The 10,327-nt window shown below is 41.3% G+C and overlaps 1 long non-coding RNA gene across 1 annotated transcript; it reads left to right on the top strand.

Annotated features, from left to right (window-relative positions):
* Nucleotides 1-2,848: 2,848 nt before the first annotated feature.
* On the top strand, nt 2,849-8,144 carry LOC309539301. Its single transcript, XR_014222812.1, has 2 exons — nt 2,849-5,422; nt 7,630-8,144. It is a non-coding gene; the product is annotated as an uncharacterized lncRNA (long non-coding RNA).
* The last annotated feature ends 2,183 nt before the right edge of the window (nt 8,145-10,327 follow it).

Here is a 10,327-nt window from a genome sequence, read left to right as displayed (position 1 = left end):
TTACTACTACTACTACTACTACTACTACTACTACTCTTGCTGGGGTGGGGGGGAATTCTCAGAACTATGTGCCGTACTGTTATCCCTCCAGCCTGGGCTTCCACATTAACTTTAGTGGAGTGTTATGTTATGTTATGTTACCTCTTTAGCAGGTCTAATATTCTGCCAGTGTCAGGGTGAGAGCCAAGCACAAAACCTGCACTTCGCTCCATTGCACTCCTGCAACACTCACATCCTCACCCAGATTTTCTCCTGGCATTTGTGGTGCAAAGTCAGTATATCTTTACTGTGCCACTGCAGCGTCAATTCTGTTAACAAAGCAGAAGTTATTTGTGTTCCTACCCTGCCTAGTGACCATAAACCCAGAGACAGGATTATGCTGCAGGTACCGTAATCTGATACCATAAATTGATTTTCTGAGTTCCTTCGTGGCCCAGACTGTCAAGAGATACATGTACTCAACAAAGTACCCTTTAATTCAGTAATGAGCAGTTCTTCCAAGATATATCTCTTTTAGAACACCTTTTTTTAGTCCCAAGGGTTGCTGTTCAATCCTGAAATGCAAAGTTTAAAAACATGATACAGCAGGATAAATAAATAAATAAATAAATAAGGAATTGATTTCTTGCTACGATTTTCACAGTATTGTATTCTGGCAAGTCAGTAAAGAAACCTGATACTTAAAAATAAATAAATGAAGTCAGTATAAGCACTGGCCAACTGCATCATTCCTGAGTATTAGTTTAGAATCCAAAGTTCTCAAATTATCAGGGTTGTCAGCCATTTAAAGGAATTATGAGTGTAGTAATCTGTGTATGGGGATTGAACTATTATTATTATTATTATTATTATTATTATTATTATTATTATACCCTGCCCATCTGGCTGGGTTTTCCCAGCCACTCTGGGCAGCTTCTAGCACATATAAAAACATAATAAAACATCAAACACTAAAAACTTCCCGATACAGGGCTGCCTTCAGATGTCTTCTAAAAGTTGTGTAGTTCTTTATCTTCTTGACATCTGATGGGAGGGCGTTCCACAGGGAGGGTGCCACTGCCAAGAAGGCCCTCTGCCTGGTTCCCTGTAACTTCACTCCTCGTGGTGAGGGAACTGCCAGAAGGCCCTCGGAGGTGGACCTCAGCAGATGTTTTGACAGCAGGCCTTCCTGTGAGGTAGCAAGTCAAAAGTTCATGGACTCAAAGGTTAACAGACATAGGCAAGCAAACATTCAAAATACGCAGCAAGGTTCCTTGAGCATACTAACATGGTTTTACTGAGAGAGTCAATACCCTCAGTTGAGGAACTAAGATACAAATTACAGTTGAAAGCACAGGATTCCCTTGCAGGAGTAGCTGTATAGTTAAAATAGCTGACTTTTCCCGCCTCCTGTCATTAGTCATAATAGAACAGGGACCGCCAACCATTTGGGGCCAGTGGGACCAGTCACAAAATGGCTGTCATGTGCCGTGATACAAAATGGCAGCCACTTCTAAAAGAGCAGAGGACCACAAAAAGCTGCAAGCGTGCAGCACATCACACCCCTTCCCAAATCAATAGAAAAAGGTGCCACTACTGTGTTCACTCATGGAGAAAAGTTGCTTTCACCTCTCATCTGTTCAGAAGAGAAGAAAAGGTGGGTGTCTGATCCTGGCATCCTATGAATGTGGGCGCATTTGAGGGCACATGTTCAATGTGGCAGAGCATGATTGTTTGCAGGAAGAGAAAATAGTCTTTCCTGCACAGTGGATAGTTATTGAGGCCTTTCTCAGATACCATAGAAGGTACTGGCAGACACTCTTGCCTCCATGGACACCATGCTGGTGATTCCTGATGGTATAGGATAGGATAGTTTTTCTCAAAACTTTCTAAGTTTGAGCATGGTGTTCAAGCAATAGCAGTCACTAAAAGCTTTGTGAATTGATTTGTTTTCTCCTCATCCCCCTCTATCAATAACACTTGTCTGAATTTCCCCCCTCATAGCACCAGACTCTTCCTGACTTCGAATAAGGAAGAGAAGCATAAGTATCAGGGGTTGCCAGGAGGGCAGGGGAAAGCCCTTCTTCTGGTAGTATGCATCCTGAAAAGATGGAAGAGAAATTTAGTTTCTGAAACAATATGTAAACGTGAACCAAAACACAGCTATCCTTCAAAAGTCAAACTTCTTTGACTTTTACAATGCAGTTCTCCTACCCCCAGACATGTGTAAAAATGCATATGTTAGGAGAAAGAGTGCATACAAATTTAAGTATGAGTGAAAGTAACACACACACAAATGTAAAATAGCACACAAAAATTTCTTAGTTTGTAGGGATTTCACCCCTCTTGTGTGTTGGTTATTTCTGTGCTGTTAAGCATATGAGTTTTTCTCCTCTTTACTGGAAAACACACACACACACACACACACACACACACACAATATTAGGGAAAATACTGATGAATTTTCATGAGGAGCTTTTAAAATGAATTTGCAAACTGATGTGGGAATGTGGGGAACTTAATTTAGGACTGGGAAAAATGAGAAACCCAAATTGACAGTTTTTTTCTGGCTACTGATGAGGTTACCTGTAATTTGACAAAATACAGACCTGGAAAACAAGACAGGAAACCCTAGAAATAATCGGAAGCACATTTCTCCCCTTTTCTGCTGGCACATTGCAGCAAGGAACCCCATATTGATTCTATTGCCAGATACGGTACCAGAGAGACTGTGTGAGGGATTTGAGACTTATTAGAGGAAAACTTTAAAGGAAGCCAGTATGGGAGTTGTCAGAGCAGATTATTCAAAGGCATGGAAAGATGCCAAGGAAAACACAATGAAGAGAAACCAGAGCAGGTTCCTTGAGATTTATTGCTCCAAAAAGTTCAGCACTCTTTTCATATTGGTGTTTAAATGTTGTCGTTGGGCTTTATGGCACAGTAATCACACAGCAGTGAAAATCGCTGATATCACAATAAATAGCAGCCTTTGCAAACACGTAATAGCAGAATCCTCCCCCCACCCTCGCCTCTTAATAAAATGTAACACTCTTTGGCAAGAATTTTATGGAGAGAAACACCCCTGTAAAAATCAATGTCTGTTTTATATTAACATTTTGAGCATCGGCACAAGCCAACTCCATTGGTCAGGGGCTGCTTTTAGTTACTTTCTGTGTGTTGAGCTACATTAGTAAAGAAAAAGCGTTTTAAATGCATTATAATACTGTGACGCCAGGTGGCACCATTGGTGTCCTTCGTTTGCCAACATGATTTCCCACTATGAGGTTTACAACACGTTTTTCTGAAATGTCCCCCGCCCCCATGTATCCAGCGTCTGCAGTGAGGGCATCAGTTCCACTGGGGATGGTGTGGAAATCTGCTTCTTAGCATGGGAAATCTATTCAAACAAATGCCTCGCTATATCCTGGCAACCACAATTTATTGGCCATTTGTTTCTTTGAGGTTGCTATTTAGGGATGACCAGAGGAAGAAGTGTCACTTTTTCTTCTTCAGGAACTTCTTTGCCTCCAATTATTATGGAGTATAGAAAGCAACAACAAGCAGTCTCAAAGAACAATTTTTTGCCATTTAATCACACAAGCTGTAGATGCAGGGGAAAACAAGGCCAGCTGGAGTAATCAAACTGATGTGTGTTGTACATGCAGGAGGGTAGCTTTTGATTAGAAGGAACATACTGAAGGAAAGAGCAGTGTCCTGTTTGCTGGAGGTCTTCAAGCAAAGGATGTTAGAGATGGAGGAGAAATTTGATTTGGTTCATATTATTATTATTAGTAGTATGTTTGTTTTTTGTTTGATTGTTTGTTTTTAATAATAATGCCTTTCATCATGAGATCTCAGGGCAGTTCACAGAATAAAATACAGGATAAAAACAAGTAAATAAGTAAAACAAAACAGAAAAACGATAACCTCCCTTATTCCCATAGACACATTTAAAAGTAGGATATTAATCAGCCAAAGTCCTGGCTGAAGAGGAACTTTTTCACCTGGCACCTAAAATATATAAAATGAAGGCGCTGGGTGAACATACACAAATCACACTTTCAGGGGGGGGGGGTGTATAATATGGGAAGCAAAACATAGCCATCCTTCAAGATTTACACTTCTCCATATTTTGGAATGCCATTCTCTAGCCCAAGTTGCACGTACAAAAATGCATACAAAAGTGCAAAGTGTATCTATTTGTGGAAAAATAACTTAGAACTATATTGTAGTAGGAGAAAGTGCATACAAAAATGTGTGTATCAGGAGAACACTACAACGCAGATGAATTTTCACGAGGACTTTTGCAAACTGGCATGGACATTGGCAGATTTGGCCACCCTTAGAGGCTGTGCAGAGATCTATTGCGGGTTCTGTTGCTCTGGATTTGCTGCTTGAACCAGCATATTGGACTAGGTGGTTGAGAGAGGTGGGCCTGCAGAAGGGTGCTGGTGTGCTAAATGGGCATGTTTAGGTACATTCATAGATGAAATACATCAAGAATCTGCATGTTTTTCTCACGGGCAGGTTATTACCTTTACAAATGTGGGGAGGAAAAATTAACGTTCATTAATGCCTGGCATTCAGACATTTTTGATGCTTAGGATTAACAGCACCAGTTTGTCCTTGTAACCCTAATAATGTATTGAAAGAAATCATCTTGAAATTCTTGTGGCTTCCCACAGAAATAAATTCCATTGCATTTAAATCCCTGCTTAACCATAAAGCTTACTTGGGTGGCCTGAAACTCTCCGTTTACCCCAGCTCAGATGGTTGCTTGTGTGGATAAATGCTGTAAGTGCTATAAAAGTGCTTTCACTACCACAAAATGCTATATAAAAAAAGATTAACAACATATTTTTCACACACAAAAAAAAATCAATTATTTTCTTATCTTGAGGAAAAACTGTTTTTCAATGTCAGCAGCTCCTTCTCATTTCATGTGCAGTATTATTTTTAAATTTACTACCTCTTCCAGATCTTCTTTAGAGAAGTTGTTGTGAAAAGCCTTTTAAAAGCTGCTAACAATGAATTTTTGTATTAGCATTCGCTAAGGGTATAATCTACATCCTGCTGAAAGGAATGGCTTCATTGTTTTAAAGTTTCTGGGTTTCAGCTAATCGTACCTCAGCGTCAAGAGCACACATCTGTGCAAATAATAATACAATTGATTTCTAATAGGATTAATGTAAATTGCACTGTGTATACACATCTGCTCAAAACTAAGCCTTACTGAGTTAAATGGGACCTACTCCCAGGTGTAAGCATAGGATCGCAGCCTTCATGTGCCTGGCCAAAGAAGGCAGATCCCTGGTATGACAGCAGGTTTCCCATGTGTTGATTTGGGGGAAGCAAACCTGCATCAGCATGTGTAGCGGTCCCCGGTTCACATCTCACTTCTGCAATGAACATAGCATGTGGTCTATGGTAAGCCACACTCACAGTCTCCCATTTGCAAATCCAAAGAATATTGACTTATGGGACTGTTACAGAAGATTATAACTCAAGAATACATTAGAAGTGCTTTGAACACTTGGAAGCGCTATATAAAACTTTATTATTAATCATGACCATCATCACCCTCGCCCTGCATATAGCAGTGTTGCTCTAGGCCTTAACAAATGGGGATACACATTTCTTCTCAGGGTCACCAGTTGTGGATGAGAGATCAATCGAGCAGCACTCTTGGCCATTTGTGGAATTTCTTGATCCACAACCAAGATGAAGTAAACTTTAACCTGGTAGGAAGCCTGATTCTTCTGCCACAGCATATACAAATGCTTAGGATGAGTCCTAAAAAAACAACAGGGTACCATTTTGGGCTTTTTCGACAGACATATCTGAAAAGCATGTTTAGGATCAGGGTATTTAGTCATTGCTTAAATCCTAGCATGCTGGATTTGGCCTTTGCAGCACAGACATTTTTAAACAGCTCAAACCAAATGGATATAGGTTAAGTATAAGGACACATTAAAAGATCCTGACACAGGTATTGCAGATACTTGTCATGAACATATAAAGTTGCCTTCTACAGAGTCAGTTTTATTAAGTAGCTGCTAGCTGGCACTCTGTTCATATTGGAGCTGTGCACGTTTTTTACAGTCAAGGGATTCAGCCCAGAAGCTGGAAACAGCCACAGTTCATTGGGATAAGAGGGAATGAAACGAGTGAGATAAAAACTCAATGGTCTGAACATCAAAATGTGTTGCTATATTTAGGTTGCATTCTTGAATCACTTGGTATGTGATGTGATCTATCAGTTTTGTGGGGCCCCATCTGAGCAAGCGGCTTGAGAAGCCCTAGTAGCGCCAAGGCTAGCAGAACAAATCTTGCATTTTCCTGTTTGTTTTTTAAAGGCCATTCCTAGGATCAAACTATAGAAAGCAGCATTAAACATGCCTTTGCAGTTAAACATGCATGTTTTGTTTTGTTTTATGCAAATTGAAGCTGGGGTGGGAGTGTTTGATAATTATCAATATCACAGAAAGCAAGGGGGATAATTTAACCCTTTCTTCCTCTGTTGCTTTTCTAACAAAAAAAACCCTCCTGTGAAGCTGCTGTTTGCATTTGGGAAGAAATCCCCCTTTAGGGTCAGGAGATGCTATTCCAGGAAACATTTAAAACTGATAGACAAAAAATAAATGTGGATCAGGCTTAGATGTCATATAAATTCATAGGATGTGTGGGCATGGCTGTGCCCATTTTGGCCACACTCATCTCTTTTTGGCCCTGATCACCATTGGCATATGACACCCAGGAAGGAATTCAACGTAGTACTATGGCAATTGTTCCATGAGCACAACCATTTCAGCTTGCCAGACAGAACGATCCCCTCTCTTCTCCCCAAGCTCTTTTGGGAATTCTCCCAAACCGACCACAGCCAATTTGGGAAGTGCAAAAGGTGGCAGCAGGGGGAGGAAAGCCCATTTTGTTAGCAGAAGTCCTTGCACAGGTTTCTGCTAGTGGGACTCTTAATTGAATCTGCCTCCCCCCCCCCCCACACACAAGGGTTGTGTCGGGTGGCTGTTGTGGTTGCTCGAGAGTAACCAGGCAGGACTCTGACCTGTGTTTTTACAGGCTTTATTTTGGTGCAAACGATTTACAGTGAAGAGCCCCAAAGTTCATGTCTGGCTCAATCGCTAGCAGAATCCATGAGTGGTCTTTTTTTGGACCTCCCCCAACATAAGAGTTTTGTTACCCCCAAACGTCTCCTCCCCTCTCTGCACCTCAAACTACTGTGCAGGATGGCAAAGGCATGTTTCCCTCCTGTCCGGCTTGCCCAGAAGTGGTGTTAAGGCTCCCACCAGCCTCCTCTGGTCCTTGCACTTCTTCCCCACTGGAGATGGGGCTTTCCTCCTCCCCAGAAGAGGAACTGCTTCACAAGATTTTCGGAGGCTCCCTGTAACACAGCTGCCCTTCTATTTCTCGCCTCTGAGCTGATGGCAGTTCCCTGACAGGTTGGCCAAGAGGGAATGAAGTCCTTGGACTGAGAAAAGTTCCCCAACCCACTTTAGAGATTAACATGCGATTCAGTGGCAACAAAACCGTTTATGACCAATTCCTTGCAAGATTTCTTGGGGCATGTTTGCAGTTAACGCAGTCATAAACAGAGAATATGCCATATCTTATCCAGATGCCTGAGAAAAAAAGTAACAAAGACAGTGATTGATCCTAACAGAAATAAACAGCATTGCAGCCAACTTTGGAGAGTGTATTCAAATTGGGCTCCTGTTTAAAAATATCATCCCCCTGGGCTTTTCTCCAGGGAAAGGCAGCTAGATAGACAAGCAGGCAAGCTCAGTTTGAATGTTGTGTGTTTTGTCTACCTGTCTTACTTTGCAGATTTGTGTGTTGAAGCACTGTGATTTATTTTTTTAAGAGTTCAGTTACCCAGCTGTGACAAAGTTCATTGCTATCAAAGATCAGTTCAGTTTCAGATGATTATTGTTTTTATAGACAGACAATAGGAACCTGAAAATCAAGATTGTGGTCTGGAACTTTGACATCACTGCAACTTAGACAGTAAAATGGATGGAATCTTGCAACAAGCCCAGGCTGTCTAACCCAGATATATGTACCTGAATGAGCAAAAGGAGAGATTGCTGTTGGCTGGGAAATACCTTTCTCAAATTTCATGTCATCTATAAATCCATTGGGTAAACATAGTTAATTCTTCCTTAGAGATCATTTCAATGTAACATTTAATGTACTCAATAACCTGTGATTGTATCAGCAGGAAAGGCGTATTGGAATAAGAGTCTATACAGGTTTACTTTTCTACAGAAGCCAGGGGAGGTTTCATTGCCCTTGGGAGAGGACACACATATTCTTGATGTAGATCTTTTCTCCTTCTCCTGTTTGTGGGAGAATTTTGTGGTTCGCCTCAGGTGTCAAAATGTCTTGGGCCAGCCCTGGAAAAAGTTGTGTGGATAAATCTGATCAAACAAAGGCTTCAACAGTTTAGAATGAAAAGCACTCAGCACAATCCAACTGCCAGGCTTAGACTGGTTGTTTCTGTTTCTACAAGTAAATCAAATTTATTAGACACTTCTCACTTTTTTTTCTCCCTGGAGTCCTGTCGCTACTTGAGTCTACCATAAACGCAGCTCCAGTCAATTGCTGGCTGAAGCCCCAGATGTTCAAGGGCTCATGTGCTATGAGGCTGAAAATGGTCATCTGTCATGGATGCTTTAGCTGAGATTTCTGCATTGCAGGGGGTTGGACTAGATTACCCTTGGGTCCCTTCCAACTCTAAGATTCTATGAAACTCATCTCCTAAGGCCCATATTAAAATCAAGCACACCGTTGCATATTTTCTCCTCTACAGATGGAAAAACAGCTGGGGTGTGTGGTTTTTGAGTAAGAAAATGGCCAGGGGAGATGGGTTAAGCAACCCCACCCACTTCCATTATTCATCTGCTCAAACTCAAAGGTTACTGAGACTGATATTGGTTAAAACAAACATTCATCCCATGTCTTGCTTGGGCCTGCGTCTGGGTTCTATGAGGTTCTGGCAGCTATTAAGATGATCTTTTCTCACAAACGTGCACAGTGCCAAAGAGACTAATCAGTTTCAAGAAACAATCCCTCGTCTGGTGGAAAGCGTGACAAGTGCCCTCTCTTCAGCCAAGTCTTCCAGGCAGCTGCCTGGAGTTGCTCTATTATTTTCCACCAGGCAACAGAGTGCTTTCTGAGCCAAGAGCTCTACTATTATGAAGCTCACATTTTCAACAATTGGAACTTGCATAATTCCTTTTAAAAAATCAGTGAATTCCAGTTTGGTATTGCAGGTACACACAAATAATTAATTTGCTTTGCTAATGAACAGTTTGTGAGGAATAAAGAATTTGTGGTGCAGAGCCATAATCTACACCCATGAGGTGACACTGTTCAGCTTACAGCTTCAAGGCGCTGAAGAAATTTGCCATATGTAGTTACATTTATTAAATCTTCTCAAGAACTGGCGAGCTTATGAAAAACAGAAGATTTTATTCCAAAACTCAAGTGTCGTTTTTCTTTTTTAGTATAGTATTTTTAATCTACAATCCTAGGCACACTTACTTTTGAGTAAGCCCCATTTGACTCAGAGCGACTGACATTGACTAAGTGTGCTTAGGATGCTGCCGCTGGTGTTCCTTAGAATCAGAATTACCCCTATGCACACAGATTTCATTCTTCTCCCCAAATTCCAGTTAAATTAGACACAATAGCATTTCCATCTATGCTTCATGTGAGATGTAGCATGCATAAAAATAGCACTTTTATATCAGGCTTCTTCAACCTTGGCCCTCCAGATTGGCCTACAACTCCCATGATGCCTAGCTAGCAAGACCAGTGGTCAGGGATGATGGGAATTGTAGTCTCAAAACATCTGGAGGGCTGAGGTTGAGGAAGCCTCCTGTATATTATAGGGATATGAAAGGATTGGGGGTTTTCCCCAGTAGCCTGTCCAAAAACCTAGTGCTTCTTTCCCTAGAAGGCAGTATCTGTACGTTTATTAATATTGTTCTGTTGTGTCAGCAACATATTCCTTCACAGTCGAAGACATCCCCTCTCACTCTCATTTGTGTCACAGATTAATGCCATCAAGATGATAGTGCAATACGCAATCAGTGCCTACCCTTGACAATTAAACATGGTGGGACACAGTTCTCAATCCTTCTTCTCTACCAGACAACCCACACTGTCATGATGCATGCTTTCATTCATTTTTCTTTAAAACCTTGTGCACAAGCATTTGCTGAACCCATCTCCAGTTTGCTGGAGGTCTGAGGAGATTCGGGAACAATATAATGATGCAAACTTCCCTTTGATGTTGTTTAGACAGAGGTTCAATTCCGTGGTGGCA

This window comes from Podarcis vaucheri, assembly GCF_965113315.1.
Source record: "Podarcis vaucheri genome assembly, chromosome: 8".
NCBI lineage: Eukaryota > Metazoa > Chordata > Lepidosauria > Squamata > Lacertidae > Podarcis > Podarcis vaucheri.
Note: the sequence above shows the minus strand (reverse complement) of the source record. Positions and strands in the feature narration are given on the sequence as shown.